The 27,508-nt window shown below is 45.6% G+C and overlaps 1 protein-coding gene and 1 pseudogene across 1 annotated transcript in view; one reads left to right on the top strand and one right to left on the bottom strand.

Annotated features, from left to right (window-relative positions):
* The window catches only part of Dcdc2 (doublecortin domain containing 2), a 164,549-nt gene that overhangs the window by 117,699 nt on the left and 19,342 nt on the right, over positions 1 to 27,508 (bottom strand). The gene's annotated exons all lie outside the window — the stretch shown is intronic.
* LOC115072687 lies at positions 12,789 to 12,906 on the top strand (annotated as a pseudogene).

Here is a 27,508-nt window from a genome sequence, read left to right as displayed (position 1 = left end):
AGGGAGGGAGGGGAAGAAGAGGCTATCTGAGGCCTTTAACACCTGCACTCAACAGGAAGCCTGTAAGGTGGAGCCAGTCCACCTTGTGAGACATGGAGAAAGGAAAGAGAAAGGGGGAGGGAGGGGGACCAGGAAGAGGAAGAGGAGAAGGAAGAAGAGGAGGAGGAAGGAAGAAGGAAGGAGGAGGAGGAGCAGGAGGAGGAGGAGGAGGGGAGAGGGGGAAGAGGAAGGAGGAAGAGGAGGAGGAGGAAGAAAGAAGGGAGGAGGAGGAAGAAAGAAGGAAGGAGGAGGAGGAGCAGCAGGAAGAGCACTTCAGTGGACCTGTCAACCACTAGCTGTTTGCTGTGCCTTGCTGGTTAAGCATCCCTGATTCAAGGGAGGGAGGCTTTCCTCTACACAGTTATGCCATGTTTGGGGAACTGAGAAGGAGGAAATCTACGATTCTCCAGTTCCTGAAACAATGCTCCTCAGTGACTGCTAGTTGTGCAATAAATACTGAAATTCAGTCAAAATATACTCTAACTTAGAATGTATTTTAAAAACATTAACCATAATAATTTTTCCCATTTTATTCCTACAAGTTCTTAGCCCATAATTCATATTTACAGGGATGCTGATGTTTTAAAACTGCTTATCAGGTAAGGCCTAGGCCTGAACAAAACTCAGGTACCTAAAGAGACACATGGTGAAAATGTCCCTCCCATCCTGGTCCCCAGCCACCAGGCTGCAGTGGAGGACGGCAATGCTTCTTCAGAGCGGCTTTACACTCACATGCACAGTCTCCAGCACAGACAGACAGACAGACAGACAAAGTCGCTTTCAAGCAGAAGTGATGGAGTTCAGGGATCACTCTTCCATGTTAAGTCTTGTCAGTTTAGTGACCTGCTACGGAAACAGCTTCCCCCTGGCACTTACAGGGAGCCTGCTTCACCCTTCACCACCCCACAGATGCCTCAACTTAAGGAACCTCCCCTCGGACAGTCCTTTCGATTGTTCCCGAACTTCTGCCATCGCAGACAGTGCCAAGGCGGGTTTCCTCGCAGACATACGTTTGCAAAAGTCTCTAAGTTTATACACACCATCAGCTATGACACCTGGAGTTTTCTCAACTAAAGGGTAAGCGATTCTTGTGGCTCGGTGAAATTTATGACAAGGTTAAATCTAGGGCCAGCAAGATGGCTCAGTGGATGGAGGGATTTGCCATCAAGTCTGATGACCTGAACTCAATCCCCAAGACTCACATGGTGGAGAGGCCTGAGTCCAGCAAGCTAGCTAGTGACCTCACACTTGTGCCACAGCACACACCTACACAATAAATAATGTGTGTGCTGGACAGCTTTAGTTGTCAACCTGACACACCTGGGTAGAGGGAGCCTCAACTGGGGAATTGCCTCCATTGGACTGGCCTGTGGCATGTCTGTGGGGCATCTTCTTGATGGTTGAGTGATGGGGGAGGGTCCAGCCCACTGTGGGGGGTGACACCCCTGGGCAGGTGGACCTGTGTTGGATAAGAGAGCAGGCTGAGCAGGGGAGCAGGCCAGTAAGCAGCATTCCTCCATGGCCTGTGCTCCAGCTCCTGCCTCCAGGTTCCTGCCCTGAGTTCTTCCCTTGGGCTCCCTAAGTGACAAACTGTGACCTGGGAGATGTAAGCCGAATAAACCCTTTCCTCCCCAAGTTGATATTGATCCGGAGTATCTGATCACAGCAATGGAGAAACAAACTAGAACAATGTAATTTTGAGGGAGAAAAGATTAGGTCTATCTGAAGAATACCTTTGTTTAGCTCATACCACAGCTTAGGAACATGGACTAGATACACAGAGAATGTGGTCGTGGTACAGGGCTGTAGCTCACGTGTTCCTTAGAAGACGGCAGCCTATCTGCTTGCCCTCAAACCTTAGCCTACGTTAGAGAAGAGGAGCCTCCGCCTGCCCGTGTGAAGGACAGGCCTTTCTAACTCTGTGCCTCTAACAGCTCCTTCCTCTCACCTCTTAAACCCAACTTCCAGTTCCTCTCTGACCAACAGCTGCTGGGGTGTCGCTGGTCCTCTGCTGCCCTTATTTTTTCCTGCAGCACTTACTGCCCCATTGGTCTTCAGTCATCCCTTCCAATCCCTCTGCCCCTCAGCTACTATCCGCACTACCCAGGAACGCATCCAATACTTCATATCAGCCACTAACTGTTCTTAGGAGTAGTAGGAATGAGAAGCAATATGGACAGAATCTAAACTAACAACTCCAGACAAACTCACTGAACCACATGCTCTTCTGGGCTGGGCACCTGACCTTGATCCTGGGACCCCGCTTTGCCCTAGATAGTGAATGAATGTGGGAGTGATGGAATTAGCAAACCAGAGTGCTGAACACAACATTCTCATATTTGTGTTTTCATGAAAACAACTGAGACGAATCTTGACTGTGTGTGAGAGCTATTCTAGGCTTAGGGATCAAAGGGCACGGTTCTCCATCAGGGTGGATCCAAGCGTGGAGCTGCCCCGTGGATGCAAGAGAAACAGCTTCAGTAAAAGTGTGAGTTAGGCCTGGCTCGGGAGCACAGTCTCATGAGACATCAGAAGCAAAGGCCAGTTCAGGTCCACTCTTAAAACTAACGCTAAGAGTCAAGCTGGTTATTTATTTAGGTACAACCAAAATGTGGCTTTGTAAGGCTGAGACAAGGTCTCATATGTACAGTGTAGCCTGAGCTGGTCTAGAATTTGCTGTGCAGACATGGCTGACCTGGAACTCACAGAGATCTGCCTGCCTCTGTCTCCGGAGTGCTGGAATTAAAGGTGTGTACCACCACAACCCAGCTCAATTGTTAATTATTCAGTATGTATGCGTCTTACAGTACACTGACTGATATTTTAAAATCTTGTTGGATTCTTGAATTAAAGATAAAAGTGAATCAGTTATCTAAGCAAATAATTTTAAAGCTCTTGTCTAAATTATTTCACTTTGCTTTAGAACAAACACAATATATTGAAATTAATGAATACACAGGGCTATAAAATAAGTTTGTAACTTTATTCTAAGTGTAAAACTTGTTGCTTTTGAAAAAATCGCAGCATCTGCTGTGAATGGTAGCTGTTTTTTTCATTCAGCATGCAAAGTCTCCAAGTCCTCACAATTAACAACGGACTTGAAGGCTGATCTTAACTATAATCTCCTTTCTATAAAAATAACTAAAACAGCTGCACTGATATTTTCCAATAGACATAAAATAATATTGAAAAAAACATCTGAACTGAAAAACCTATTAAGAACGTTGTATAAAGCGATTTTTGCCTTTTGACAAACAATCAGAATTCTTGTTAGTTTTAAGACCCTATCTCATGTTGCCCAGGCTGGCCTCAAACTTGTTATGTAGCTGAGGCTGGCCTTGAACTCCTGATCCCTTTCCTCCATCTCCCAAGTGCCTGGATGACAAGTGTGTACCACCACACCCAGCTTAACATGCATTTTTCTAATTAACAGTCTCGATAACATCACATTTTAATGCAAAATAAATTAAACCTAATCAGCTGTGCATGGTGGGGAGGCTTTCCAGAGCTTCCGTTTGGGGAAAGTGTGGTCCCAGTGCCAATCTAGAGATGTCATGACTTAAGACAATGGGAAACAACGGAAAAGGGGTTTGGGTAACTTTAAGGGTTTCTTATTAGCTCACACACCTCCCTGTGTCCTTTGACATAAACAGTATTTGGCAAATGAGAACAATGAATTACCAGCACCCCAGTCCGAAGGGCACCCCAGTATGACAGGCACCCCAGTCTGAGTCTGGAGGACAAGGTCACCAATTTACAAAGGCATTGTTCATTCATCTGTGGGAACTACTATTCTTATAGAAAAACAGAATGAACAGCAGTCACTACAGGTGGGAGAGGGCACAGGGACAGGTTGTGGGGACAGGAAGTGGGGACAGGAAGTTCAGCAAGTGCCAGCAAACACAGCTGGAGAGAAGGAACTAGACCTGGTTTCCCTATAGCACATACTATGATGTCATATGAAATGCCCCCCTCAGACTCATGTGGTTAATATTTGGTCCCCACCAAACATGCTTCAAAAGGAATACAAGAGAACAGAATTCTAACACACTGAGAAGCAGGTTAGCCTAGTGAGTGGGAGAGACAGACTGATGGTGCTGGCAAAGTCCTCACTTCTGCCCATGAGTAAAGGACACAGGATAGAGGTAGGTGATGACAGTCAGAAGACAGTTGATAAGAGAGATGGGAGATAAGTACATAGATACATAGAGGTCTATACATAGATATAGATAGATGATTGATAGATGAGTAGATACATAGATAATAGATGGTAGATTAAACTAGATGACAGATATTGATCAATAGACAGATGATAGATAGATATAGATAGATCAAAATAAAGACCTTGGGCCAAGGAGGCTGAGAGAGAGGGGAGGGGAGACATGTGGAAAAGATAGATAGATAGATAGATAGATATAGATGATGATTGATAGATAGATAGATGATAGATACAGATAGATAGATGATAGATAGATAGATAGATAGATAGATAGATAGATAGATAGATAGATAGATAGATAGATAAATAGATAGATAGATAGATAGAATGATAGATAGGTAAAAATAAATGTAAAAAGGCAGGATAATCCTGCCGAGCCAGCCCAAAGGGATGCTCTGCGAACTAATTGCAGCAATGGCAGCGGCATGCCCCGGGCTGTTCCCCAGAGCTGTTAAACTGGCACTCACTACCTTTCAACCCTGGACCAAGAAAAGCAAACTCAGCATAAGGACCCAAGGGAAAGATGCTGTGGAATGGATTCTCACAATGCAGCGACTGCTTACCTCTTGTAAAAAGCCTGCTGTGCTAAGGGCTCAATTTTCAATATTTTTTCTAAAATATAAGACTTTTATTATTGTCCATAAGACAGAGTCAAGCATTAGAAACAAAGGTACCGAAGTTAATCGTTTGCCAAGTACAGGCCAGCATACGTAAGGTTCCAAGTCTGGTTTCCCTCTGGAAAATATTTAAGGAAAACAGGTTCTCAAGATGGAAATCTTAGAGGAAACGTTGCTACTGCTTGGCAAACGCAGCACCCAGAATCAAGGAGGAACAAAGTCCTTTACAAAAATGTCCATTGCTTTTCACTTCTTTCTAAAGAAAATAAAGATTTTTTTTTAATCATTCAGGACTGGGGATGTGACTCAATGGTAGAGTGTTCTCCTAGTCCACATAGGTGTTGGGCTCCATCCCCAGTATCACAAAAAAATAAAGATTATAATTATAGTCATCATCATCATTTTCCCAATGTTACTATTTTTTAATGCAATAAAGAGTGGGTAGGCAGCTAGGCACAGTAACTGGGTGCCCCAGACTGAGCATGCTCTGCTGTTGACCACAGGCTTACAAGTGACTTTGGAAAGGGCTTCTGTCAGAGGCTAGTTCATGCTGGGAATAGTTCCTAAACTTTACAGAATAGTAACCATTTGTCGTGGAAACACACAGTATGCAGAGCCTAAAAGAGACATCAGCAAAGGACATACTACACAGCAAGAGGTAAAGACAGCGATGAACCTTTCCAAAGAATGCCCACCTCCACAAGGACAACCTCAAGACGCCTCACTTCCGGTTAGGAAGGGCACTGCAGAGGACAGCGGCCCCGTCATAACAAAGAAAGATTAAAGGCTTTTTTAAATTCTTAAAGAGTTTAAGACACCAAGATGTCTCAGTGAGCTAAACTCCAGAGGGGATGAGTTCGAAATGAGAAGAAGCCTAGGCTGCTTTCACCCCCAGGATGACAGAGACAGGGTACAAACCTTCCAGTGCGAGTTAGCCAGGGGGCCGGTCGGCATTGCGGAGATAGGATGTAGGAAGTCCACACCACCAACAAACTCTTCACCTGGGTGTGTGTCCTGGTGCACAGAAGTGTACCAAGAGCAAGGAACAGGGAAAAGAAGCAGAGGCAGAAACCCCAGGCGTGGAGGGCTGGAGGTGGAGCTGGGTAATGGCCGCTCCGGGGACCAACTGTCAGGGGACGTCTCTAAGTCTCACCAGTATTGACTCCCAAGCCCTGCTGGAAAGACAGCAAGTCCTAATTTCACCCTGTGACCCCTGAAAGCATCTGTGTAGTGAAGGCAGCTGAGGCTGTCTCCAGCCTGCTGAGACCAACCATGGATTGTTAGAAGGCCTGGCACCCCAACAGAGAGGGTGAGGGGCTTTCCTCTGAGAGTAAACATTATCTGCCTTCAATTCCTACACATTTATAACAAAACATTATACAATGTAGTCATATACAACAAAAGCTGCAAAGCCATTTAAATCAAGGGAAAAACAGAGCTCACTGTCAGCAAAAAACAAAATCCAGTCCAGAGACGACCATGATCTTGAGAGGGGCAGACAAGGATTTTACTATAACTACTATAAATGTGCTCAGCAGCTCAGCAGAAACTGGTGGGGCATGTGAAGCAAATACATGAGAGACAGAGTGTTCTGGTGCAGAAATGGAACTGCTAGAAAGAACCAAATGAAAATTCTAGAAGAATTAAACAGAGCATCTGAAAATTTATTACGTGGGCTTAGCAACCTAGGCTGAGAGAATACATCCTGAGAGTCGAAGGGCTGGTGAGATGGCTCAGTGGGTAGCAGCACTTGTCACACAAACCTAAGAACCTGAGTTTGATCCCCAGAACCCCAAGAAGGCAGGAAAGAACAAACAAAGCCCAGATGTGATATGGAGCAAACAAAAAATAATAAGATGATGAACTCAGATCCAATCTTCCAATCATTAAATGCAAATGAATGAGATTCCAGTTAAGGACAGAAACAAGCAGAGAACATAAAGGAAAAAGATCCAGCTACACACTCAACAAGAAACACACTTTCAACAGGTTGAAAAGTATCATAACCAAGAACTGATTAAGTAAATCCAGACGGCCTGATCAAGGTAACACTAAGAGCTATATAATGCCCATTTCTCAACTAATTTTCTTTAAATCTTTTATTTGTATTGTTTGAGTGTCTTGCCTGCATGTATGTATGTAAGTGTACCACGTGCCTGCAATGCCAAAGGAAGCCAGAAGAGGGTGTCAGATCCCCTGGAACTGGAGTTACAGATAGTTGTTAGCTGCCCTGTGGGTGCTGGGAATCGAACCCAGGACCTCTGAAAGAGCAGCCAGTGCTCTTAACTGCTGAGCCATCTCTCCAGCCCTTTCTCAATTAATTTTCATAGGAGACAAACATTTTCCATTAAAAGTTGCCCATTTCTGGGGCTGGAGAGATGGCTTGGAACTGAATCAAACACTTTGTGTGTGTGTTATCTTGGCTTCTCACAACAGCTTTATCAAGGCAGTCACCTACTTTCTAACGATTTTAAGCACAAAATGTATAAAATGCTTTGAATCATCTTCACATTTATTCCTCAAAAACACCCCATAGAGTTAGCATTATTCTATTTTTCAAACTTTTCATTATACTTTATTTATTTATTCTTAGGTAGGGGGTATGCACGTGACAGTCAGCGGACAACTTCGGAGGAGTTCCCGCCTTCTACCACGTAGGTCCCAAGTTCTGAACTCAGGTCATCAGGCTTGATGGTAGGCACCTTCACCCACAAGCCATCTCACCCGTGCCAAGGTTAGCGTCATTCTAATTGTGTAAATGTGAAAAGATGAGTCTCCTCACCAGTGCTCCACATCCACACTGTAAGCAAAAAGTTGGGTAAACCCACTTGTAACCCTCCATCCAGGGCTCTTCACACTGCACCATGCAGCCTGCTAACTAACGCTGCTTGAGAGACCCTGACCACTGGCAGGAACACAGACAGGCTGAGATCATTTACACAAGACCTGCACTGAGTGATGTGAGGATGAGGGAGGAGAGCATGTATGCTATGCTTGTGTGGACCATGCTTATCCAAATCCACTCCCGTTTCTCACCCTTCAGCTCTACTGTGAAATGTCCTTTATGAGATCTCATCAGTGTAATTTCTGTGCAACTCCAATCGAATGAAAATTGAAACTCTCTGACCCCCAGACTTGGAGAAGTTCCAGGTTCCGGACGTGGTGACAGAGTCAGGAAACTGAAATAGTTTGGGGAGGATATTTTCACCAGCATTGTTAAGCAATAAGGTTTAAAAAATTCCAACCAGCCTGAGTTCAGTGAGAACCTAGTTACAGGAGGTGCTGCTAATCACAGTGAGCGAGCTGCTCACCTTGAAGCATCCCCAGAGGCTCCACCTAGTCACTGAGCTGATGAAAGGCCCCAGCGCTGTTCCCTATCCAGGCACCAATTCCCGGAAGACTAGCTAGGGTCCATGTGTCAGGCGTCATTTATCATCTCCTACTCAGATGGGCAGTCTTCTGCCAAACACGGATGAGATGGCATGTGTTTTCACACCTGTCTTTAGGTCTATTGTCTAAACAGAATGCCTCCTTTCCCTGAATCAGGAAAACAGTCCAAAACAAACGGTCAAATAAACGGTGCAGTGATTCAAACCACAGCCAGAGAAAGATTCCTTTTTAGCTTAAAAATGACCCGAAACAAGGCTGGGAGTGGGCAGATGGCTCAGTCAGTAAACTGCTTGCTGTAAAGCACTGAGACCTAAAAGTTTCGTATCCAGAACACAGGTTTAAAAAAAAAAAAAAAAGCCAGGTATGGTGGTGCATACCTGTGGTCCCAGTGCTAAGGGGGCAGAGAGGATCCCTGGGGTTCCCTAGCCAATCAGCCTCCCCTGTGTGGCAAGTGGGGGACCAGGGAGAGATCTTATCTCAAAATAAAAGGTGTTCAGTGGGTAAAAGTGCTTGGCGCTCAAGCCTGAAGACCTGGGTTTGACACCCTAAAGCCCACAACGGAAGCAGAGGAAGTTGTCCTCTGGCCTTGACATGCCTGCTTGGGTACACCAGCGCTCGCTCGCGCTCTCTCTCTCTCTCTCTCTCTCTCTCTCTAATAATAATAATTAATAAAATTAAATTTACAAAAAAAACCCAAGGTGGAAGCACCTAAGGAACAATAGCCAAGTTGGACCTGGGCCTCTACACACATGCACACAGACAAGTGACCCAAAACTAAAATACCCATCACAGTTAATCATGTCCTTTCTTGGAAAACTCTTAAATATAAGTAAATACTAAATAAATGTTTACAATGTCTTTCTAGAAATTTTTAATGCAATTAAGTCTATTTTCCCACACATCAAAAGACTCTTAAGCTATTGACACTGTAGTCTAATGTTCTCTTTATTATACTTTGTGGAATGTTTTGAAAGATCACATAACCCTAAGCATTCTTTGAACACAGTGTTAAACTTCACATTGATTATATTCTACTGAAAATTAGTATTTGAACCAGCACTTTCCAGCAGTACTCAAATGTTGCCAAGGTGTTCATAAGTATGTGTGTGGGTTTCCCTAACGCTATGCTGAGGGGAATAACATGAGCCCAGAAAGTTAAAAAATAACTGATTAACCCAAAAGAACTCCCAGAAGTTACGGGAACTGCCACTAACCGAGCATTCGAAAAGGAAGTATTCTGGACTGTGCTTTTATTTTAGCATTTCTCCTCAATGCACGCTGCACGTATCATCTCACCTCACTGGTTTCTGATCTGCTGTTTTCCCAAGTGGGATTTGGAAACCAAGCTGGGCCACGGAATGTAAATTTCCACTAAGAACACAGAGCAACAGTACAGTGCAGAGAGCAATACCGGGTAAAAGTGTGAGGTGCTGGATACAGGGTGGGGCAGCTGCCACTGCATGGATACCAGGCTCTAGGGAAGGATGCCCCACCTGTACACAACCCACACACAGGCAGACTGATGCTAGGAAAGCTGTCCACCCACGACAGATGCCTAAGAGCAGAAGTCACCATTTTCAGCCAATGCGAATTTCTTACCCACATGCCCTGGCTTTGTGCTTCATGCTAAGGATTTGTTGTGGAGGAGGGCAGACACCCCACACATACCACCATCACCACCACCATCACTATCACCACCACCATCACCATGATCATTATCACCATCACCATGATCATTATCACCATCACCACCGCCACCACCACCATTAGCACCATCAACACCATCATCTCTTCCCCCTATGGTACCAGAGGGGCAGTAAAAGATAAAGGATAAATCCTCAGTGCAGCCTCCCTCAGGAGCCTGGGTTGGGGTTCACTTCAAGCCCTAGAATGTCAGCTCCTCACTGAGTTCCCCGAGACCTGTCTCTTCATCAACCAGGGTGGCTTGAGAGCTCAGATGTAAAATGTGACCCTTGCATTTCCAAATCCCTAAACTAACTTTGAGTTCTTACATCCTCCAAAGATATTCAATATGACTACAATGCATTATCTTGAATTTTAAAAAAAAGCTTTCAAAATTAAACTATTAAAATATAACTGCTATCCCTGGGTGTCAACAATCACCAAGGCAACAGAAATCTCTGTTGTTTGTAATAAAATATAATGCAACTACATGGAATTTTATATAAGTATCCTTCTATAATTAGATGCAGAAATGAGAGGAGAGAGAGAGAGAGAGAGGATGACATTGACTAAGGTTTTCCATAATCTATAAACTTCACTTTGGAGGACTCTCCAGATGCTCCATCTATAACCACTTTTCACAAGGCAAACACAACAGTAATTAAATTTGATAAGAATCATTGTTTTTAAAAAGGCAGAAAGAGCCAGGCATGGTGATGCACACCTTTAATCCCAGCCCTTGGGAGGCAGAGGCAGGTGGATATCTGTGGGTTCATCTATATAGCCAGTTCCAGGCCAGCTGGGGCAACAGGAAGCCCAGGAAGGAACTCTCCCTCACATGGTTGGAGCATTACATACTTTTCACAGTCAGGCCTGTGATGCCTCCTTGGTTGCTCTAATGATCTGCAAAGTATTTCTTTTTAACTTGACCAAAGCCACTCAATGTTGGAGTAGGCATGAAGGCAAAGTTTAACGATTTAAGTGTTTTCCACTTAGATTCTTCCAGCTCAGCAGTTTATAGCTCTTTCCTTCTTTTCTATAATAGCAATGCTTCTCTGATACACTCGTGAAAAGTCAGTGAGCTGGCTCAGTGGGTAAAGGCTATTGCCACCAAACCTGATGACCTGAGTTCAATCCCCAGGAACCACGTGTTGAAAGGAGAGCACCGACTGCTATGAGCTATCCTCTGACCTCCACGTGTGCATTGTGGTACGCATGTACACACCAACAAATGAACAAAAGACGGACAAGGTAATTAAGAAAAAAAAAAATGGTGAAAATACTTTGATTTCCAGGACGGAAAGTGACGCACATAAATCCATGTTTCTTCAAATACTTAGTCCCCTCAACAGCCCCAAACAATCTCTGTAGTTCCTCCATGAAGGATTTCTGCCTGAAGTAACGTCTCCTGTGATGTTTGCCCACACCTCCACCAGCCATCACTGCACGGTTGAAAAGGAAGCATCTCCAAGGCAGAGAGGAAACACTTCTTCCAGGAAGAGACGTCCCAGCTTCTGAAATCCAGAGCCAGCTGCAGGAGGAACCTCTGCTTTCAGCACCGAGGATCTGATAACACCTCAGTCTCCTCATGAGACTCAGGCAGTGCTGGGTACTCACTGATAAATAGTCTGATCCTTGCTCATGGAAACCCAAGGAGCAACAGAGACCATCGGTGACGAGGATAAGTAATCACACACAATAACTACATAATCACAGATTATAAAAAGCACCTGCCAACATTCAGGAGACAGGGGCAGGTGGATCTCTGTGAGACTGAGGACAGCCTGGCCTACATAGCGAGTTCCAGGTTAGCTGGGGCTACAGGGAGACCTTGTCTCAAGGAAACAAAAAGCAGTCTGGAGAAAATAAGACAATCACACATCACACGGTGAAGGTGATGGGCAAGAGCTCTGAAGAAGGAAGACCGAGCCGAGCTTGTCTTAGACGCAGCAAGGACAAGTTGGTGGAACTCGGCAGAGACCCACACACCAAGGCAAGAAGGCTCCACTTCAGCCTATGCGCAGCCAGACTGCACTGCAGATTTTAATAGCAATCTCTGGCCGCTTTGTGGAGAAGAGACCAGAGAGAGCAAAGCTGGGAGCTGGGGAGCCAGAAAGGTGGAATGTGAGACGTTGGTGGCTCTTCCTGGGGACCTTTAAGAGAAAGAAAAGTGGGTGGAGCCTGGATGTGCACTTGTAGGAATTAGAACTTCCTGGAAGAAGTGCGTGGCTGGTGAGAGAAAGAGACCTTGAAAAGCCTGATGGACCAGGGTGCGGCTCACTGAGATGGGGCAGAACCGTCTACGCTGGCCTTGGGACCCAGAGTTCAGTTTTAAACATCAGCTGAGATGCCCATAAAGCCTCCAGTGTCATCCAAGCAGCCCACTGGGAGCTTGGAGAGGTCAGGGCTAGAGACACAGACCTGAGGGTAGTCAGCACCTACGCTATATTTAAAGCTGGGATATGAATGAGCTCACCAGCAGTTAATCACAGCCAGCTTTACAACATTTGAAATCACCTAAGGGTACGCTTCTGGGCAGGTCAGTGAGGGCATTTTCAGAGAGGTTTGGTGGAGAAGGGGGAGCATCTGCTCTAAAATGTAGGCAGCACCATCCCATGTCCTGGGGACCCATGAATGAATAAAGGGGGGAGAAAGTCTGATGACCAGCGTTCATCTCTCTCTGCTCCCTGGCTGCAGACACAGTGTGACTCCCACCGAATGCCTTCCCTCTCAGGATGGACTGCATCCCTTCAAGCCATGAACCAAAATAAATCCTCTCCTTAGGCTGCTTTTTGTCAGGGTTTGGTCACAGCAGGAAAAGTAACTATGTACAGTGTGCATGCGCGTGCATTCAACTGGTGGACAAAGACATGAAAGACAGGTGCAAAAATAAATCCTCTTTTGCAAGTCAGAACTTATGGTTCAGTGTCAGTTTTGATTCATCCACGAAGGACTACAAAAAGACAGCTCAAAGTGATGGTGTTGACAGTAAAATGTGGAAAGTGCCGGACATGGTCACCTTTAATCCTAGCACTCAGGAGTCAGAGACAGATGGATCTCTGTGAGTTTGAGGTCAGCCAGGGTTGCATAGTGGGACCCTGTCTCAAAAAAAAAAAAAAGGAATGTGGAAGGACTAATTAAAATTAGGCAAACACATAAGTACCAGTTGCTGTAGAAGAGAATCACTGATTCATCACACACCTTGTGGGTAAAGTCTTGACTAGGAGGAGAATCTGTATATTAACACACTCTCAAAGTATCTCCATGAGGCATCTTTATCAGACAAACAAGCAACATTACAGTGGGGAAACCCAGCAGACACCACCTCAACTGCTTGATTAAGATTAGCATCATCAGCAACTCCACACATGCATGTCATGTACTACAAGGATAATTAAATAACAGGCCAGTTGAAATAAATTCTGCCAGTTGAAAAAAGCCATTTCCTTCCTCTCCACCTGGAGTGAATTAAATATTGTGAACACATCCTCTCTTTGAAAGGAGCATAGTCATTTGGATGTTAGACCGGCCCTTTGCCTCCTTTATGACCCAGGACATCTTTTTCAGGGACTTAAAACCATCAAAACTATCTCTCCCTTAGAATTTTAAAATGGGGGAGGGGGGGCTGGTGAGATGACCCAGCGGTTAAGGCCGTTGCCACCAGGCCCAGCAACCCGAATTCAATCCCCAATACCCAACATGTTGGACGGAGAGAACTGAATGGAGAGAATGGATTCCCCCAAGTTGTCTTCTGACCTCCACTGGCATGTAATGGCATGCTGTCATCCCCACCAACACCCGCGTGCGCGCGCGTGTACACACACACACACACAGAATAAACTTTTTGAATATAATTTTTAATTTTTAAAAAAATAAAAATAAGCTGGGCGTGGTGGCGCACTCCTTTAATCCCAGCACTTGGGAGGCAGAGGCAGGCGGATCTCTGTGAGTTCAAGGCCAGCCTGGTCCACATAGTGAGTTCCAGGTCAGCTGGGGCTACAGGGAGACCCTGTCTCAAAAAGACCAAAAATAAATAAATAAATAATAAATATAAAAATATAAGTCGAGGGAGAAGATCCCCACTTGAAGACATCTGAGGAAGACAAAGCAGTGCGGGGCTAAGAGGCCGACAGGGGCGTCCTGCTCCAAGGCACAGCACTGCCCGCCCTCAGGCTGTGAAGCCTGTTTCTCCTGTGGTAAGACCTGCTGTGCATACAGACCCGGCCCCCACCACACTTAGGATAACACATGGCCAATGGTGCTGCCAAGTGCTCTTAAGGGCGAGGCAGTGATCATCTGGAAAATTGCAACGTGACGGCTGCAGCTGTCGGCTTCAACAGGTGGGTCTCTGACTTCACGTCCGAGCGGGTTCTCTCTAGCGGGTGTGTTACAGTCTAATGCTCCCGATAGGAAAGGCCTTTCTCTCTCTACTTTGTGCAGTGATATCTTGTTGGACTGGAATGAAATCTTGATTCTCATATTTTCCCAACAGCACCTTCTGATATGAGGGCAAAATGTATCTCCTGGACTTTCTGTTCCCAAGATGAATGATCCTAACAGGCATACCCAAATTACAAAACAGCTGACCTCAAGGTCATGAAAGACTTGAGGAACAGTCATAGATTGGGGGAAACTAAGCAAACACCCACAATTAAATGAAATGTGAGATTCTGGACCAAAAAACTAAAGTAACTGTGGGAAAACAGACAAAATTCCGGGCACCTGTGAACTTGGTAACTATCGATTTTAACTCCCTCACTACAGCAACTGCAGCCATATTTAGGACAGTTTCAGCGAATCTGTGTCATGTGAGGAATATCATGTTAAGGAAGTTGTACTATTTGACTTTAGTCTAAAATTGTCTCAAGGATTGGATTCACTTCCTAATACCACAAATAAATTAAAAATAGACTAAAATCATCTCACAATAAAAAGTAAAACAAATGCAATGCTCTGTACTCTTTAATGTAAGTAAATGCTGCATAGGAAGGTCCCGTTCCCCCCATCTTTATCTCCCCTACCATCTTCTCTCACTCAGTAACTAAGTATAGCTCTGAAATGACAGCATAAGAAATCACCTACGGAGCCAACCAACAATGGTCCCTATAACTAGACACTTCTGTCCTGTGATTACATTGGGGTTTTGGTTTGAATTCAAAGAAACTTGATCCTCTATTCTTTTGTTAGACTAAGAGACAAGTTGAAAAGAACAAACAAACCAAAATATTCAAGCTAAATTTACACTAAATTAATTATTTCTTCCACCACTAACACAGAGTTGAGAGAGTTCCAGTTATCTCCTGAAGATCAGTCATGGGATTTGTGACCAACACCAGCAGGGGGGTCTTTTCTCACATACCAAATTTATTAGCTCAGAACAGTCAGAAACAATGTCTTGTTGTGAGCCCATAGATCTAGTTTAATTAGGAAAATATTTACACTCCCAAAGGGCAGAACTAGGTCAAGAGAACCTCACCTCCACATCAAAAGTGCACCGTCCAGGAGGTCAGAGCACATGATGTAGAAGAAGAAGAATGTTCGGGTTCAGTGAGCCATTTCCTCCGTGAGAAGAGCTCACCCTCCCACTTGTCAATCCTCAGGATTATTTCCTGTGCCACAGGAAAGCCTTCAGCGAGCTCTTACCACCCTATGTCTTCAGGGTCTCCTCTGTCCTTCCTCCAACAGCTCCAACACCTCAGATTTACGTGAAGGCCTGTGATCCAGTTGGACTGATGTTTTGTTCAGGGTGAGCAATGTTGACCTAGTTTCATTCTTCCATATGTGGAAATCCAGTTTTCCCAGCACCATTTATTGAAGAGCTTTTTTCCAATACGGGTTCTATCAAAAGTTGAATTCTAGCTTACCTCTGGGCCCTCTCATCCACTCCTCTACCTGCCTGGGTCTTTTGGGGGGAGGGGGAGGTTGTCAGTACCACGCTGTCTTTGACACTATGGCACTATAGTATAGTTTAAGGTCCAACATTGTGATACCCCCAGTGTTTCCTTTCTGCTTAGGGTATCATTGGCTAGAACCAGTAAGAACAGGTACTGAGAAAACACCATGATGAAACCCATTTATTTGTATGCTAATTTTATTACACACATTTATTTATTTGTCTATTTATGTATTTATTGGGTGTGGGTGCACATGTGCCACGGTGTGTGAGTACCAAAGTACACAGGGAGGTTAGACAATAACTCTTTAGGAATTAATTCTCTCCTTCCACCATGCGGGTTCTGCGAATAGAACTGGGGTCATCAGGCTTGGCAGCAAATGCCTTCACCCACTGAGCTGTCTCACTGGCCCTTTGTATGTCAATTTTGAAAACTAATTTTAAAAAGAATTCACTCGCAAAAAGTAATTGTTCAAAACTACTGACAGTACAGCAAACATCTCCTTAAGTAAGCAGCCCACTGTGTGTGTACTTACAGCCAACCTGACGGAAACAGCCACACCTAAGAACAGAAAATGGACGAGACAGAACTTGGTTTTTTAGTAAAGACATTGAGATGAAATTCATGTTTTGATTAAGACCTGAGAAAAAACCAAATTATGATATTTATGTGTCTTGACTGTCAATATTGTTCTCTAACAAAAAAGTCGATGTCTGTTTCCTCCTCGCCCTGGCTTAATCCTTTCTATTCCTTCTCTACCTGGACTCTTTTTGTAAATATTTATTTTATTTTTATTTTTTATGTGTATGAGTGTATCACCTCCGTGCCGTGCAATGCCCATGGAGATCAGAAGAGATGTCAGATTCCCTGGAACTGGAGTTACAGACGGTTGTTATCTGCCATGTGGGTTCTGGGAATCGAACCCAGGTCCTCTGCCAGAGCAGTCAGTGCTCTTAACCGCTGAGCCATCTCTCCAGTCCCTCTACCTCGATTCTTAGGGTGACAATGACTCAAGAAAGAGCAGAGTCATGTTGAGAATTAAAACATTTGTTACATCAAAGATAACACAGCAGGTAGAAAAAAGGACTTCACAGCAAGTGACACCAAGTGAGACCATGTTCGTCTCTTACCCAGCCTGCCTATCTCAGGAACAGCCCTGGGGCAGGGGCCTCCTGTGAGAGCATCACCTTTCAGGTTTACCCAAAACCAGAATTTCCCAAGCCCCGTGACCCAAACTCAGACACTCCAACCAGGACTGAGGGCACAACAGCCACTTCCGTACATTTTCCTGCTTCTCTATAAATAGGCACTCGCTTACAGTGACTCCAGGAACCTTTTTTTACCTTACAACAAATAAGCAAACCCTCACGTCCTTCCAGTTCTAGGAAACGCATCATGAAATAAATACAGGTCATTATGCCCCACGGAAGAAGTCAGAGCAACCTGAAGCCCAGTCAGCTGTCCACCTTGAAAGAGTAATAGCTCTTCAGCTCCCACCCACAGAGGCAGGGCTGGAGAGAAAATTAGGGCTAAATAAGTTCAGTCACCCAAAACGAGCATGTACAGTGAGCAGGATGGTCTGTACACAGTAGTACAAGCACGGCAGGAGGAGGCCGACTCCCAGGCCCTCTGCACAGGAACAGACTTTCTGGAAAGACTTTGCTGCTTGTTTGTGTGCTGGAGCGCTTCCCTGAGCATAGTATCAATATTAAGAAGAAAATCAAGTTCCAGTAATTCTGTTTTGTCAACTTAGGTTTACTGAAATATGTGTTGAAAAAAATGTACCTATGTGCTTCCGTGTCTACACCCTGCAATCTCCAAACGAGAGAGTAAGACGGTGGTGGGACGGGCAGCATTGCAGTCAGCTTGACAGGGTCTGGGCTCACCCAGAGACAAGCCTCCAGGCCCCTCTGGGGGATCATTTAGCCTCTGGGGATGCCTGTGCGGGATTACGTTGATTAGACTGACTAAAGTGGGAAGACCCAATTTAATTGTGGGCAACCCCAGCCCCTGGCTGGGATCCTGGATTGTGAAGGACTCGACTAAGCCCATCACCTCTCCCTGCTTCCTAACTATGGATGCAATGTGACCAGCTGCCTCCGGCTCCCACCTTGACTCCAGCACCATAGTGGGCTATACCCTTCAACTGTGAGCCAAAAAATACCCTTCTCCATTAAGTTGGTTTTTCTAGAGCATTTTACCTCCGGAAAGTAACTAACACAGTGGTAACTTGGAGGTAAGACTTCAATGCACACAGATGACTTGACGGCAACTTGACATCTGCCATTCAAGTTCCAGAAACATTTACGCTAATACCCAAAACTGGAGCCAACTGGCCTGTGGCAAGAGGGAAGCTTACGCCACATCTTAATTCGAGTTGATTTAAATAATCCACAGAATCCGTGACATGACACAGCATCAGTATCAGGAAACACGTGTCTTCCCTGCACTAACTACACAGAGCCAGTGCCATGAGGCGCGTGAGTGGTTCCTGGCTCACGTCTAGTCTACAGGATTTGTTTCTGTAACTCCAAAATAAAGATGTGGGTGACTGAAATGAGGCAGTGCCGGCTCATCTGTGTTCAGATGTCCATACGGAGTTCCCTCATTGGAGGTCAGTTGTGTTGTTTACTGCTTCGGGTGTCTTTGGGGGTGGGTGTGTATGTGTGTGTGCATTTGTTCATGTGGGTGTGTACATGAAGATAGCAGACAGACATCAAGGTCGAGCGTCTACCTCAATCATTTCCCTTTTTTTTTTTTTTTTTTTTGAGACAAGGTCTCTAACTGAACCTAGAGCTGCCTATTAGGTTAGGCTGCCTGACCAGCAAGACCCAGGCCCTGCTGTCTCTGCCTCCCCAGCGCTGGCATTACAGATTACTGACACACATCACCACGCACAGCGTTTTTCATGGGTGCTGGGATCCAAACCAGGGTTTCATGTCTGCACATCAAGCACTTCACCCACTGCCCTGTCTCCTGGTTCCCATGTTTACTGTTCTGTGTGTGCTGCCTGCACATCCATTCTCATTTGGAGCGACCAAGCTTATTTAGCCTGAGTTTTCTCTCCAAGCCTTAATTTGTGTGCTTTCATCAGTGGGGAGTGCCCAGCTCTTTTTACCTGAAGGCATCACATAATATTAAATAATGCTAGGGAAAAATGCAAACTCAAAGAAATCAAGTCTCCTGAGCTTTCCTGACTCAGGAAAGACACTTTACCCTTCAAATGAAAAAGAAAATGCTAGTCTCAACTGTCTAACGTCTTCAAATGACCTTTTTTTCCTGTTTTTCTTCAACCACAAACATGTTTCTGAATTCAGGCATCCCATAAGCCAAGTCGGTTTGTTTGAAGGACTACCTGGTCCGCCTGGCCCGCCTGGCCAGTCCCTTCTGGTAGTGCTTTCATTGCAAGCGCTCAGAAGGGTAACTGTGTCTGGATGGAATCACAATTAGGTTTCCAGGTGACAACTACCAAACAGCCCCAGGCTAGATGTAACTTCCAGACAGACTGTTCCAAAGACTAAAACCTATCCCCTGCACCAAATGATAAATGACATCCTCCACACCCAGGGGGAGCAGGATAATAAATCAAAGGGAAGGGTCATGCTGTACAAATGACATTGGTCAAGCAACTTCGCACCAAAGTCACCCCGTCCTGCTTCAAAGGAGGAATTGGGTCTCCAAAACTAACTGAAAACGCGGCCTTTGAAAGTGGATCACCATGGGAACATGGAAGGGCTCCGCTCGGGTGACTCTTGGCTCTCTCTTTCTAGATTACTGAGCATGGGCAGGGTCCCACCATTAGCTCTGACTCCCCAACAGAACAGTCCTCCTTTTATTCTAATCAAAATTCTCAAGGAGAGGCAGAGAGGAGAGAGCAGACTGGAAAGCAGGGAACAACGAACGCCCTTAGGAAGGGTGTTTGAGGTGAACACACTTGGTCTAAAAAAGAGAAGCTCATTGTGTTTAGTCAGTTCTTGATTCTGTGATGAACCTTCGCCCAGCACAGAGGGGCCTGGGTGTGTTTCCCAAAACAAGGCTGAGGTTTCACTTTTAGAAAGTAGGTATTTTTACCACGAAGAGGAATTACAACCCAAACTGGGTCATTCACCAAACACAATGGGTGGGGATGGAAGGGAGGTCCGTGAAAAGGGAGGCCGAGACCAGCCGTTCTCTTCCTGTTCTTTCCAGTTCTGTATCCCACAGACATGGCTGCCATCGGCCGCTTCCCCTCCTCCATCTCCAGACACCTCCCTTTTCCCTGAACAGCTGCTGAAGTTCTATGAAACTTTGCCTATGTGACTAGAAGACACAGGAGAGTTCCTCCAGTGCACGGGTTCCCACAACACTCCCTTCACTCAGCCCTTCAACACGCGGGGCGCCGAGCTCAAACACAACACTGACAAACCCTTCTAAGATCGATGTCCCTTATGATCATCATGGCCTGTCTTCTGTTCTGAGCCCCGTTCTCCCTAAGCTGCCTAGCAACACGGAGACAGGAAAACAGCAAGCAAAAGAGGGGACTCGCCCTCTCCTGCCTCTCTCTCTCCTCCCTCCCTCTCCCTCCTGGGATCACCATGCTGTGAGGAAATTCAGTCTGTCCTACCAGAAGAAACCACACAGAAAGGGCAGAAGAGGAAACAAGCTTCCAGCCAGGAGCCCCCACCAGTCTCACTGTGATGTGGCTGCCTCCAGCTGAGTCCAGCTGCAGCCTGCTAGTCACTGAGGCTCCAGTCACTGAGGCTCTGCTGTGCCCATCCTGAGTTCCTGACACTCGGGCTCCTTGGGCAGAATGCAGTGTTGCTTATGATGCCAAGTTTGGGGGTGACTTGTCACGCAGTCCTAATGACTAGAACATCTTCTCTTCAAAAAATTCAAGCCCTGGGCCACCACGCCTTTAGTCCCAGCACTCAGGAGGCAGAAGCAGGTGAATCTCTGTGAGATCAAAGCCAGCCTGGTCTACATAGCAAGTTCTGGGGCAGCTGGGACAACAGGGAGACCCTGTCTCAAAAAGACAAAACATAAATAAATGAATAAATTCAAGCACTTAAATACAAAAGGATCAGTAATGCTCAAGCAAAAACTGACCGCAGTCAGACTTGAGAGTACCCCAGCTTAGTGCTTATTCAGAAATGTCTCGATTTCTTTGTGACACCTAGAGATGAAGGCTAAAAGGCATGACGGTACCCAGTTTCGTAGAGTTTGCATCTAGGAAGAAAGACAAATTTCATTCAACTGTTCAACCACACAATGATAAAGTCCAACTCAGATCTCTCAGAACAAAACTCTGGGCTAGCCCACTGGTTCCAACTCTGAGCTGATAAAATACTAAATAAAGGGAAGAAGAACCATAATGGGAAAGAAGTCACACACCCCATCCCCGGCCCACTACAAAAGTGCCCAGTCCACGCCTGACTGTGCTGTGTGTATATCAGAATCACACACCCCATCCCCGGCCCACTACAGAAGGGCCCAGTCCACGCCTGACTGTGCTGTGTGTATATCAGGCACCATCGACACAGTAAGCAGCACCCTTTTCTCCCCACTGACTTATACAGGGTAATCATAGTTAGATCTATAATTGAGCATATAGTTTAAAAAATATTAAAAGAGGAACTGACAAGATGACTCAGCAAGTAAAGTTACCACCACCAATCCTGACGTCCTGAATTCAATCCCCAGGACCCAGCCGTATGATGAAAATAAAGAACGGGCTCTCACAAGTTGTCCTCTGACCTCCACAAGTGCACCTTGGCCATGCATGTACACCACACACACACACACACACACACACACACACACAATAAGTGTACACATTTTAATATTAAACTGGGACAGCAAGAGAAAAATATCAGCTATTACTCAAAGCCCCAAAGATGAGCCTTAACATGAATTAGCCATGGGTTTGATCTGAGAGAGAGAGAGAGAGAGAGAGAGAGAGAGAGAGAGAAGAGAGGATCAGAGGAGGAGGAGGAGTAAAGTCAGGAAGGAGGGAGTGAGGGGAGAGGAACGGGAAGAGACAGAAACTGCCAGTTTCCTGGAAGAGGAGGATGAGTGGTTTTTCAGAGGTATGAAAACTGCCTGTATTAATTTTGACAGAAACAAGACATATTGTTATTAAATCATCAAAAACTATGTTGTCCTAGTTCAGCTTTCCAGCATCCGGCACACTTTCTATTTGAATGGACACCCTGCCTGAACTGGTTGTTTTTCATTGCTGTTGAAAGCAACTTAAGGAATGGTTTATTGGGGTTCACAGTTTGAGGATACAGTCCATCACAGCCGGGAAGGCATGGTACAGCAGTGTGAGGTGGCTGGTCACACGGCATCTGCAGTCAGGAAGCAGAGAGCAGACAGGAAGTGGGGCAAGGCAGTTCAACCTCAAGGCCCACCTCCCCTGACCAATTCCTCCAGCAAGGCTCCACCTCCTAAAGGTTCCACAACCTCCCAGAACAACTCTACCAGCTGGGGACCAAGCAATCAAACACATGAGGCTATGCAGGACGTTCCACACTCCAACTACAACCGAGATTAAGTCATAATTTGAGCCTTTAGGCGGGAGTAGGATTCAACTTGTCTCCAACACACACATGCACACACACTCACACACACACACGCACACATGCTCTGACTCTCCTCCTCCACTCCTGATTTATTTGCCTGGTAACTTGATCGATGTTATTCTAAACGTCTGTAAAGTGCCCAGATGGCCCTGCAGCAGTAGCACATTGGAAACAGAAGCACAGATCCAGTGGTTCTTGGCTCAGTATCTGTCTCTAATCTCTTCACACGCAGTAGTAAATTTCCATGTAAAAATGTTTTCAGTTTCCTGTGGGAGTCTTTTCTAAGTAGACACGCCAAAGCCATTTCAAGGACTGTACTGGAAACTTTCCACATAAATATCTTGTCCTATTGGGAATATTAACCATGGCAAAAAAAAAAAAAAAGCCAATTAGAATGCAGCTAAAATAACTCTAGGCAAGGTTGTCACTAATGACAACTTGTTAAAACAAGATATGAAGGTAATTAAATCTACCCATCTCCGGACTCATGGTCCAAGTTTTAGTCTTCCTGAATCATTTTCTTCTTTGGTGATCAAATCGGGTCTGGCAGATTTTTAAAGGCCTTCACCCGCCTCAACACTCCTTCAAGAGCAAAAAAAGATTCTTGACAGTTCTCTTCAGTTAAATTCTCCCAGTTTGGCAGAGGATGCTTCCCTCTGCATGATGACAGATACTAGCAAGGAGATCTCAGGACTGGGCCCATGAGCTTTCTCCATCAAACAGGAACATCGCAATCTCTACTTCATAAGATTGTCGTGAACTTTCAGTTGGATAATCTGGGTGAAGGACTTGGAATCCTGAACACACACGCACTCTCAGGGGGTCCCAGGCTTGTATACTGTCTCACGTTTGGGTTGGCTTGATGTCCCAGTTACCATGGTATTTCTGACTGCCCCTGTTATCAAAAAACACAGTGTCCCTTGTGTTTTCAAAGAGGAATGTGACTTATATAGTGACCCAGGGCAGAAACCCAAGAATTATCCAAGCAATGTCTTCGTTGCTGTAACCCGTTGTAAAGCGTACGCCACAGGCTCCTGCACTTGAACATTCATCTCCAGCTTATGGTGCTGTTTTGGAAGGCTGTAGAACCTTTAGGCCGTGGAGCCTCATTGGAGGAAGTGGGTCACCGGGGTGGTGCTGAGGTTTGACAAGCTGACCCTGCTTCTTGTCTACTGTCTGTTTCCTGGCTGCAGACCCTTGGTGAGCAGATGCCTCATGCTTTTCTTGCCTTCCCTGCCATGATGGACTGTGTACTTTCTTAAAACATGAGCCAAAATAATGTCAAGTATCTTTTCACAGCAACACAGACAATAACTAATATACCACCCCACAACTCCTAAGCTGTCTCTTGGATCTAATCCTTCCTCCATATCCACCATCGAGTCGTCTCCTGACCACTAGCCTCACTGTGGTGGCAAGAGAGATTGTGCCCACTTCCTGCTAAAACCCCATCAACAGCTTCTACCGGGTTTAGGAAAAAGGAAAAACAATAAATTGTAAAGCCACAGTGAGTGCTTTCCCACTTCCCAAGCTCCGTCTCTCAGCTCTCCTTGCCCATCCTTTCTGTCCTACCTTCTTGTACTGCAGCTCAGGACAGCATGCATTGTCAAACATACCATGCGTCCACTGACACACATGCTGTCCCTTCAGCCTGGACCTGCTCTTCCTCCCTGTTCGCCTAATACCCATTCACTGCCTTCAGGTCTCAAGTGAAATGTCATTTCTCCAAGGAATCTTTGGAGGATGGCTGGCCGACGGCAGCTGTCCCTCATGTGCCTGTGCCTTCTGAGCTTGGCTACCCACCTTCCTGCAGGCACTTTGAAGACTTCCTTCCACTGGCCGTCTGAGAAGACTGACCTCCTCATCACTGAAAATCCAAATTGTAGGGAGCATGGCATGTAAAAAGTACTCAGAACATTTTCCAGTGAGAGAACTTGTGCTGTTAATTTTCTAACACTGAAAGTAAATGACTTAAGTTTGTGATTGATATCATCCCCTTGAGTTCCAAATGTTCCCCCGCAAAGGGAGGCTTAAAAATTACAGCAGAAGGGTCTGGAGAGATGCTCAGTCATTAAGAGCACTGACTGCTCTTGCAGAGGCCTGGGTTTGAATCCCAACACCCACATGGCAGCTAACAACTGTCCTCGACTCCAGTTCCAGGGGATCTGAGGCCCTCTTCTGGTCTCTGCAGGCATTGCATGACACAGGTACACTTACACACACGCAGGCAATGCACTGATACACATAAAATAAAAATAACAAAAAAAATTTCTTAATCACAGCAGGTAGAGCATGGTGGCACACACCTTAAATCCCAGCACACAGGAAGCAGAGGCAGGCAGATCACTGAGATCCATGCCAGCCAGGTCTACATAGAGAGTTCGAGGCCAGCTGAGGCTATAGGGAGATCCTGTCTCAAAAAAACAGAAAAAAAAAAAATCACAGCAGAACCAGAGCAAAGCAGCGTGTTCTGGACTCTGCACACACCAGCTCTTAACACCTGTGGCGCCTGCTCAAGACCTGCATGAGACCAATCCAGGCAGCATCTAGCTTGGAGGGGGAGGAGGTTCGTGAGCCCCTGGCCCTAACTGAGCAGCTATGGACCGTTGATGGCATCTGGAGGAGGAAGAGCCAGTTTTCTTTAAGGCTGTGACCCCTGGTAGGTCGACCAAGCTTCGTAAGTGGCCCCACACCAGGAGCACATGAGCAGCACAGCTGGACTTGATGGGTTATGAAATAAAAATAAAATAAAAAGACATGAAGAGAGGGAACAGGGAGGGGTGAGGGTGGATCTGGGAGGAGCTAGAGGTGAATGTGATCAAAATACATTGCATGCAAGTCTCAAAGAATTAATAGTTTTTAGTCACAGGAGCAGGAGAGATGCTCATTAGTTAAGAGCACTGACTGGGTCCAACTCCCAGCACCCACATGGAGGCTAACAACCACCTGTAACTCCAGGTCCAGGGGCTCCAACACCCTCTCTGGTCACTGTGGGCATTGCACTCGTGTGCAAACATAAATGTAAGCAAAAAAATCACACATGTTAAATTTTTTTTTAAAAATTTTAAAAACTAAAAATCATAGCAGAGGGTCAGAGAGATGGTTCAGCAGTTAAGAGCTCTTACTGCCTCCCCCAATCTGGCTCCCGGCACCAACACTGGGCAGTTCATAACTGCCTATAACAGCTCCAGGGGTTCTAATGCCTGCTTCTGGCCTCTGCAACACCTGTACATACGTGGCATATACACACAGATGTAAAAACACATAAATAAAAATAAATCTTTTTTTTAAATCCTAGCAGAAATATAGAGCAAGTCCTTTGCAAACTCCTCCATAGGCTGCAGAACAGGCCACCGTGTGTGTGTGTGTGTGTGTGTGTGTGTATCTGTGTGTGTACATGATCATATGTATATGAGTTCATGTGTAAGTACACGTGCATGTGGAGACCAGAGGTTGACACTGGGTTTCTTCCTCAATCAATCTCGATCTTATATTTTAAGGAAGAGTCTCTCTTTGAATCTGAAGCTCACCAGTTCAGTAGATTGCTGGGCTGCAAACCCCAGGGAGTCCCCTGTCTTGGTCTCCCCAGCACTGGGGTTACAGACACCCCACCCTCCGCTTTTTACATGAGTCGTGAAAGATTAAATTCAGGTCCTGATGCTTCAGGGTGAGCACTTTACTGGCCAAGACATCTCCCCAGCCCACAGCCATCCTTGTAACCCTGGAGGATCATGCACCTGGCACACTAGCCATCACGACTTTATAACTCGATACATGCAAACCAACATGGCTATCAGTTAATATGCAAATAGTTATGTGTGTTTCTATCTATCCACGGTTCTATAAATCAGTACACTCACACCCACGTGACACATGTAACCCCATGAACATCATACCACAGAGTACAGAAAGCAAGAGAAGTCCTAAACAGATGGAGAATGACCATGTGAAAAGGACTGCGTGAGCAGGTCAATCCTGAAAGCAGAGGAGACCAGAGTTTAAAAATAATAAACAAGGGCCAGCAAAATGGCTCGGTGCTGCTAAGCCTGTCCATCTCCCACAGCTTGTCCTCTGACCTGCTCACGCACTCTGCAGCATGTACACACATAAATGAATACACAAATAATAATAAATAAATAAACGCAGTTTTAAAGGAATACTTAAGCTCAGCAGGTGAGAATGCTTGCCTAGCCTTGCAAACCTGACAACCTCAGCTCTATCCCTAGAACCCATGATAGAAGGGAAAAATCAACTCCCCAAAGTCGCCCTCTGACTCAACACTCATACCATGGGACATGTACGCATGCACTCAGGCAGACACATCATACATACACATACACAATAATGATAATTTAAATTTAAACGAATAATAAATACAGGAATGGCTCAGCAGGGAAAGGAGCTTGCGGCCAAGCTCCAACCTGAGCTGGAGTTCCAGGACCGTGTGGCAGAAGGAGAGAAACGACTCCTACAAGCTGTCCTCTGACCTCTGCATATATGCACTGGCATGTGCATACCAACACACACGTTGCACACATCCACAAGATAAATAAATGTATCTTCACGTTGATCTAGAAAACAGATCAGCAAGACTCACGGACACGAAACGAAGACCCGAACTTTCTGCGTTAGACTTCTGGGTCAGTGGGGAACACAAAACGGGAGGGGCGGGGAGAGTTCAGCCAGAAGCCAGACCAGAGGCTGGAGCAGGTCCATGAGTCTCTAGAAGCAGGAGTACAACGTAAAGTATTTTGGACTTGGTATGGTTTATTAGGTGTAACGCTGCCATGGATCAAGCAGCATGTGTATGCATGTATGCATGTCCTTCTCTTGGGAACTTTTTATTTACTTATTATTTTCATTTTAGGTATATGAGCGCCCTGCCTGCATGTATGTAAGTGCATCCATGTCATACAATGCCCACAGAGTCCAGAAGAGGCCATGTAATATCCCAGAGTTATGGGTGGTTGTTAGCCACCATGTGTGGGTGCTGGGAACTGAACCCAGGTCCCCTACAAGGGCAGCTGGTGCTCTTAACCACTGAGAATCTCTACAGGCCCTTCCAAATTCTTCTCTTTTTTGGTGTTTTTGAGGCAGGGTCTCCCT

This window comes from Nannospalax galili, unplaced genomic scaffold, assembly GCF_000622305.1.
Source record: "Nannospalax galili isolate Female #2095 unplaced genomic scaffold, S.galili_v1.0 scaffold503, whole genome shotgun sequence".
Taxonomy (NCBI): Eukaryota; Metazoa; Chordata; class Mammalia; order Rodentia; family Spalacidae; genus Nannospalax; species Nannospalax galili.
The sequence above is the reverse complement of the archived record's forward strand: the minus strand, read 5'-3'. Positions and strand labels throughout refer to the sequence as shown.